Source organism: Anarrhichthys ocellatus, unplaced genomic scaffold (assembly GCF_004355925.1).
Source record: "Anarrhichthys ocellatus isolate YVR2014 unplaced genomic scaffold, GSC_Weel_1.0 scaffold83, whole genome shotgun sequence".
Lineage (NCBI taxonomy): Eukaryota > Metazoa > Chordata > Actinopteri > Perciformes > Anarhichadidae > Anarrhichthys > Anarrhichthys ocellatus.
The window spans coordinates 1,150,642-1,159,183 of NW_022280113.1; positions in this window are offsets into that span (position 1 = coordinate 1,150,642).

The window sequence follows — 8,542 nt, forward strand, 5'->3', positions numbered from 1 at the left end:
GTGTGTGTGTGTGTGTGTGTGTGTGTGTGTGTGTGTGTGTGTGTGTGTGCGCGTGTGTGCGTGTGAGATGCGTTAAAACGCGTCCCTGCGACGTCTGATCCTAATGTGATTTATTTAACTGTTTTCTGAAGTCAAGGTCGAATGTGTGTGTGCAGCAAATGCAATGAACACAGCCATGAAAGAAACATAGAAATGAAGAACGCGGCTTTAGGTTTTGAAATGTGCGTCGGGTTAGAATACCTGTGTGACACACGCACAAAGAGCGCAGATTAAGAAGACGCTTATTTGATTATTTGTATTTTCTGCCACTAGATGATGCCTTTACGCGTCCTGCCTCGACAGGCAGTAGCCACTCTAGTTTGTGGGCTTTCGAGGAGCAGACAGTGAGCAACAGGTGTTCCCACTTAGCAACAAATTAATCCACGACTCCCTTCAGGTTTGAGCCGTTTGAACAGGTCGTTTCCCTCTATGGAAAACATCAACGAAGGTCCGCACACTGTAAGTGCACTTTATGGGCACATGGCTTGGTTTCTATTGGTGCGGCACTTGCCTTCAACGGTATTGGGCTGTGAGCGACCACACACTGTCTGTCATTTTCCACTATGAACCACTAGGTGGCCTCGTTGCCTCTGATTTGGAGTCCCCGCACGTCTCCCTCATTATAGCTGGATGTGACACGGCTTGAGGCTCATGAATATGCCCACTGAAGCCCCTCTGCATGTATGCATTTATGCATTGTAGTGATTCCTTTGTCAACTTGGTGGTGACATACACTATTCTGAGTTCAAAACGTGGCTGAAGGTGGAGGATTTATCCCGTGTGTGCGTGCGTGTGCGCGCGCGTGCGTGTCCACGCGCTACACCTCCGGGAACATTTCGACATCCTGGGGAGTTAGCATCTGTTGTAAACGGAACTAGAGAGACGGGCATCAACCCTTGTGCACCTTAAATGTGCTGTTACTAATATGAGCACGAGATGCTACGCAGCTATAGCAGAGAATGAAAACATAGTGCAGCCCTCCAGAATTAAAGGGCCAGGATGTGGCATTTAGGGTCTGGAATGTGATATTAATATGTATGTTTCATTTAGGGTATAATCACTTTGAAAATAAGAGTTGTAGTGTTTCCGTTACCTTAGAATGAGCCGTTTGGATCATACGCCCGCCACGTTGCTATAAGAGCGGACAAATCAAACACTGGCTTGAGATATTTCTCCTACACGCTTGGCACTCGGGAGAGGTTACAGTTGGTTACAATCCGCAACCATACCGTTGCACTGTTGTTTTGTTATAAGATGACGTTATCACTATATGATTTGTCTTTTCTCGCATCCAAACCCTGTTGCATATTGAAATAAGTCTGCTGTGATGTTTGACACCATGCCACTGCTACTCTTCCTCTTCATCTCCTCCTCCTCCTCCATTTGTTCTGGCAGGCTATAGATGCAGCAATGGCATATTGCTGCTGTATATTTTGAGAACCATCATTTCTGCTTTGACAATATTTGCTCATATACCCTCAAGCTCTCCGCACTCAGGCTTAACACAGGTGTTTATCAACCATAGACTGTTATAACCTAATCTCATTCTTGCCATTTTTGCTAAAACCCATTGGTTTAAAGACCCTATTCAGAAATGAGTACATTAAACTGCATGACCTAACCCTAACCCTCAAGAAAAACAATCTTGTTGAACATCTTAATCTATGTTCATAATCTTTTGTGTGGGGATCAATCGGTCCATCAGGAGATGAGAGTGGTTTTATGTATTGACCCTCTCTTCTCCCAAAAGCTTAAATGTTTTCACTCCATCAAATGGAAGTTCCAAAATGATGTAGAATATCACATATTTAGTTTTATCACATCATATTTTAAGAACCATTTGGGCAACTAAACCACCTGACCCAGCGCTTTTAGGATTTCCTCTGAGGCTAGATCATGCAAGGTGATTTTGATAAATGTTAAAAGCAGTTGAGGAGTGTGGCTTTTGAAATGTTGAGGAAGAAATACCCGTGACATTCAGTTCTTCAGATTTTTTCCTGTGCCAATATTTTGACATCTAAACCATCATACACTGCTGAAACAGAATTGAATGAAATTGTGTTTACGCTGCCATGAAAACTGGAAAATAACACCTTAAAAAACCACAAGCAATTTGTTGTTGTAGAGCGAAATGTCTCCATCACTTTGGATACTCACCAGAGCACACTGCAGGTTTCATCAGAACAATTTCATTAACTGGATGCACGTCATCAGGATTCTTCCCCCGAAGCCTCCCTTTGGCAGTTTTCTAGCCACGTCCCACAGAGAAAGGATTCAGGGACGCAGCAGGAACACTGTTAATATGCATTCTTTGGTCATTTGCCATTTTTAGTAAATGGGCTCAAAGTTTGATTCATAATTGTTATTATCATTATCTCCACAAGGAGGATCATGCAATCGGTTGCGAGTGAGTGAGTTCACCTTTTTGTCTGTCCGCGGCTATTGCATTCTGCTGGAGCAAACAGCATCATATTTTGGGTGGCCAGCACATCCAGATCTTTTGCCTCTTGTTCCAAAGTGAATAACAGAGGACGCGAGTCGTTTGGTTCCTGGATTCATTGTGCTGCCTGGTTTGGTTTTAGCAACAGGCCTTCTTTACTGTGAATGTCTCCTTATATGAGCACTGATCATATTACTACACTTGATACTGCTTTAAAACTGTAGAAAAGATGTGCACTTAAATGCCTCTTTTATATCATGAGTTATTAAAAGTTTTTCAAAACATAATAAATTCTGTTTTTCAGTACTCATTGGGACTCACTCTTCTTTGGACTGACTGAGTCCCAGTCATAGCTGCAGTATTTTAAAAATAAAGAGCTTATTATGCACAGATAGAAAGGTACTAAAACCAATGCCAGAGGCATCAGCACAGCACAGGAGGACATGCATCCCTGATGGCAAATTAAACCTCCCCAACAAGTGTGGCCAAAACCGTAAATAGCATAGCATTCACACACACACACACACACACACACACACACACACACACACACACGCACAGTGTCACAAACACTTGGACCTCCATGGCAAAATGAATAAGGAACTTTCTGCTGAAACCAGTGATGCCTCCCACAAGTGTTTATGATGAACGGTTCTGAGTTATGAAAGGGGACGGGGCTAAAGTGTGAGGGGGCAGGGCAAGCCTTCCCTCATGAAAAAGGAGCTCTCCAGAACCATGTCATGATAGGGAAGCCATCAATGCCTACGCTATTGAGCTTTCGATTGCAGAGATGGAGAGGACGCCATTAGAGTTGGCTGCTGTGTCCATGAAGAGGCTCAAGTACTGGGAGATGGCATCTTTCACAAAAGATAAATGTGGATTGAGCAAAAAAAAAAAGAATGAAAAGCGGTACAAAAAAAGAGAAGTAGTTTAGAGATGAGAATGTATTCTTCTAGCTCTTTCTTCTGCTATTTGTTCTTTTATAGCCAGATGAGCCAGAGAAACCGGTGTTGTCTGGTTATTAGCACAATTGAGTTTATTATTCTTCCCAGCGCAGTTCTGGAAAAATCAATCTCTTGTTTGGTAAAGTGAGCAGCAGAGCTGTTTGCATTTTTCTCATTGCACACGGAGGATACAAGGAAAGGTAACACTAGAGGATGCATAGAACAACCAGATCAGTATTTTTCTGTGAACGTCAGGGATTTTTTTTAAATGTAGCTGTTGTGCATATTTAAGCAAAATGCGGATCTGAGCAGTTTCTGGGTAAAAAGTCAATTACTTACTTGTTACTGAATAGGGAGCCTGTAACAAAGACTGCAGTCACAAACATACTGAGGCAAGGTATCATTTTCTTTGAGGCCCAAGAGCTGCAGGCCCAGTCCAATCATACGCTTCACTAGATACTTGACAGCATGGAAACAGTCATTTTTTGTCTTGTCAAATGCCTCTTGGCAGACAATGGGAACACTCTCGTTGCAGGGATAGAGACTTGGATTTGTGGTTTTATAATGCATCCAAAAGTTAGGGTTTGAAGGTTTGGGGCGGTCCAGTGTGTGGTCCAGATGTAAAGTCACACAACATTTTCTGCCACAGTTAGAACAACTTTGCTGAGATTTTAAGTGTCAAACTCTTGATCTGTAATAACTAGGAACGTTTTTCTTCTTATACTATTCAGAAGAGGCATATTCCCACAGTTGTATTAGCCAAAGAATTTGAAATTTCAAAACACGCATGAAAGATTACAGATTTGATCATTTAGGCACTATAACGGTAGAGTGGTGTGTATGTTGCAGCTAATTTTAAATCACATTCAGACATTTTGGACACTTTTTTGTTCAGACGTTGGTTTGACAAAGTATGTTTTATTACATTATCTTTATTTTACATTCATGTTATCTTTGACAAAGCAAGCAATAATGAGGACATCTTAAAAACAATAGTTCATTTTTGCCAAGTGGAGTAAAGAAACATAATGCAGAAGTTATAGTGCGTATAGTTGAGATACAGTTGTTTTTGGGGTTTGTGGGGAAATTAACTTTGTTCAAGACCATTTATCTGTCCAAGCAACATACTCTCGCAAAATCTAACCCTCACTAACTCATTTTTATAATGCTAAATATGGCTGTTAGCTGTGTAAATATCTAATATCTAATGCAATATAACCCAATCTGCTTTCATCCATCCACAAGATGGTCACAACACTTCCAAACGAGGTTGGGGGAGACAGGAAGTACGTACAATGTTTAAACCATTGAAGGAGCTTGTAATGCGTCATCCTTCTTATGGAGTATTAGGAAGCAACAATCATCTTGAAATTCTTGTGTGCGTTTTTTGCACACAAAAACATTTTCCTGATCAACTATTAACTTTTTTGACAGAGGTTCTGTATATTTTTTCATGGCGGAGCATCTTTTTACAAATGTCAGAGGGGCGTGTTGGCACTCCTTTTAAATGCATTTTATTCAAGGAAGGGAGAACTTGAGCTTGAGTACAAGCCTCAGGTTTATTTGTTTTTTGGAACAAGTACACATGTACATACATAATTGGGAAAACGAATTGCGGGGACGCGTGTTATCATTGCCTGTTCGTCAAAACCCACCTAAAATAGAACTCATACCTCTTCATTATTGATGTTTGTTAATCTACCTCGCGTGAATGTTGCAGTCGAACTTAGTACAAGTTATTAGCCCCCTGGAAAGCGGTGGGGCAATTTGGTATAGTCCTTTAACTCCAAAAATTGTATCATAAATCTTCAATGTATCAGATTGTCTTCATGCATTATTTATTCAGGGGAGCCTCGGGCTACCCTTAGGCCATACATCGCTGCCTGCATTGCTGTATTCACTTTTTTTTCAAAGTATGAAGGTAGTCTTTTATGTCACTCTCACCTCCCATTCTTGGTTTGAGATATTACCTCGTTGGGAGTTCAGGGACTAAAGATAAAGCTCCTCAGTTTGCTTGATTTATTTTTTGAAGGCCACACAGAGCCCAGACTTTCATCCTTTGCCTTCTTGTCTCACAGACGCACTCACCAAAACAACATGACATCTCAAGTCAACAGCAGTGATTTAAACTCCACCATGGGGACCTGGAGGGGAATAGCTGACTTTGATTCTTCAAATTAGAATTTCCCATTGCACAGTTTCTTTTGCAATGCTCGTGCGATATTAGAGGTCAGTCAGTTCTTGACCACTTTTGAATGAGAATCATGGCAGCGACTGGTGCAAAGCAGAGCAATGTGGGAGAGAAGGCTGGATTCCCACCAACTACATCACAATAAGACAAGGAAGGTAAGTCACGATTGAAGAGAATGAAGCATTTCTGTCGTGTTTCATCAACTGGTTGTGATTCTCATTACTGATTGATTTGCTAATTTCCTTTATGATTAATGGTTCTGTCTTTAAAATGTAAAATAGTCCAAGGTAACATGTTCAAATTGCTTGTTGTGTCCAACTAAGTCCAAAGAGTATCCGTACAATGATATATAACACTGAAAAGCAGCAAACGGGAACCAGCAAAAAGCTTTCACAATACTTTGTGACACATGGAATAACCCAAGACCCAAAGGACTCTTACTGGGATATAGCTCTGGAAGTAAACAGATGGCTTAAAAGACCTTAGTTTGCACAGTTAGCACCATTGGCTGCAAGGAGGCAAATGCCCCTCGTGTTTAGCAACTTTAAAACATTATGACTTTGAAAGATAAACGCTTAATTTGTCTTACTCAGACTGCTGAAACCTCATATTAGCTTGAGCTGAATTTAAGAATGAATTTCTCCAAACCCAAAGGTAAGTGACGGGGATTTTGTCCCCTGAGAGCAACTTCCAGGTACATGTGGACACTCAGTAATGAGCTGACGAGGACTGTCCGCCTTTGCTTTGGTCTGTAGGGCGTCTCATTGGCACCGGTTCAGCCTGGCTTTCGGGTCGTGGGAAGAACACACCTCGGGGCCGGCCACTTCCTTTGAAGATTTCAGCCAAGAAACAGTGTTTCTGAGCACATGAAGTTCCAAATCAATAACTAAGAAGCGCTGGAGAACTGACAACTGGAAATTATGAGATTATTAAAGTGCCGTCAACCTTTGCGATATATTTTTGCCATCGAGGCGATCCTAACATTCTTCCTCAGAGTTAAGATTTCAGCAACTATAGTGTCAAGCACTCTTAAAATGGTCATTTGTGAAGCGCAAGTTATTGTTTTTTTTTGTGTTTGTTCTGCTGAATTTGACAGCTGGTTTAAAAGGAACATGTCTCCAGCCAAAGCTGGGGAACTGCTGAAGAAACAGATATGACGGAGCCTTCTTCGTCCTTGAGAGCCTGAATACTGCAGGGGATTTCTACATTGCTGTCAAGTCAGTTAACATTTCAATTAATCCAACATAAAGTGTATATTTTATAGACTGGCGCACACACACACACACAGACACATACTAGGCCCTTTACACCAGCAGCCATTTTGACATGTGGGAAACACAGGCGTAATAGACACAATGAATTATGGTACGATTCTATTTAGGGTGCCACAGTCATTCCAGCATGCACAATACCAAGGCCCGGACCCACCTAAATGGAACAAGGACCGGATTAATGATATTCATTCACACCTGCATGTGTTTACCTTAGAATGACATGACACAATGGCTTTATTGTTGTATGTTTACACTGATACAATTTCAAATCCTGCAAATAGTTCATATTATTCTGCAATGTATTTAATTGAGTGTGCTCTAAATGAAACCGTGACAATAACATAATTGGATAAACATGATGAGGAATTGAAGGATACATTTGCGACTAAGCTTTGAAAAAGCTTTAATTAGAGCGCTTCATGGTGGAAAAAGAGAGAACAATGTTCTTTTGTGTGTGAGATTCTGAACTCTGGCATTTTCTCACATAGTCTTTGTTTTTTAAAAGAATGCAGCTATTTCCCTCACAATACCAAAGCGGGAGATAGAGACGGTGACAAAAAGAAAACGTTTGAATTTTTTTCCAATTTAATTTGCAGCCAGCCTGCGCTACACACAGTCGAAGGCTATGAAACTTCAGACAGACTAACGTTATTGGGACTCCCACTACTTTTCTTGACAAGACCCGTCCTGCGTAGCATTTAAGCACTGGAATTGGCCAGGCATCTATGCTCGCCGACTTACCGGTAACCTGATTTGCTCTGGAGCTATGCCCCGACCAATGGGCTATCCTGACCCTAACTACTTCAGGTCAATGCCTAACCTTAACCAATCGTCTCTGCCTCAGCTGGCTACACAGGCAGGTCTCGCCAGAAATGTATGGGTTCATAATTACGCCAGACGGAGAAGAGATCACGCTGCACACACACCAATGACGTCATCAACAGGATGCAACTTTAGTGAAAAATGATGAACAAACTTTTTAAATAAATGGAAAAAAACAGACAACTGTACAATAATGGCAACCTGAAATTAACAGGAATTTTAAGTGATTTTTTTTCAAATATTCGTTACACTTTCATGACACTTGCCTCTCTCCACCCGCTCCTAATAGAAAGCTTAGATCAATAGTCCTGTCTTAGTTGCCTCTACTATTTGTCCATGCGTCCATTATGTGTTATAGTGAAATTCAATTTTTTTAAATTTAATTTAATTATTTTATGTCAGAAATTATACACTGAGAGCTCGATACAGTTAAAAACAATCTGTATACTGCACAGATTTCTAGACAGTTTTGTGTTGCCCGACTGGCCTGCCTTGGCCGAGGTGAATTCCTTCTGTCAATCTGACAGCTTGAGTGTTTATCTCTTCAATGTTTTGTCAAAGCAAGCTGTCACTCTCTCCTGCGTGTGTGTGCTGGAATATGAAAAAGACATTTAATTTGAGCTCTGGCCTTTGCTGGGTCTTATGATGCAACTTGATGAAACACACACAGGGCTTCATTTCCTCCGTCTCTTTTATATAGTGCAGCCAGAGTTTGAAAAGTTGCCTTCTGCATTTCAATTGTAATGAATTAACCAAGCAATGTCTGTATTTCATGTGTTTTTATTGTGTCCGCCTGTTTTTTATTGGATTATATATATTTAACCTTAGCAGC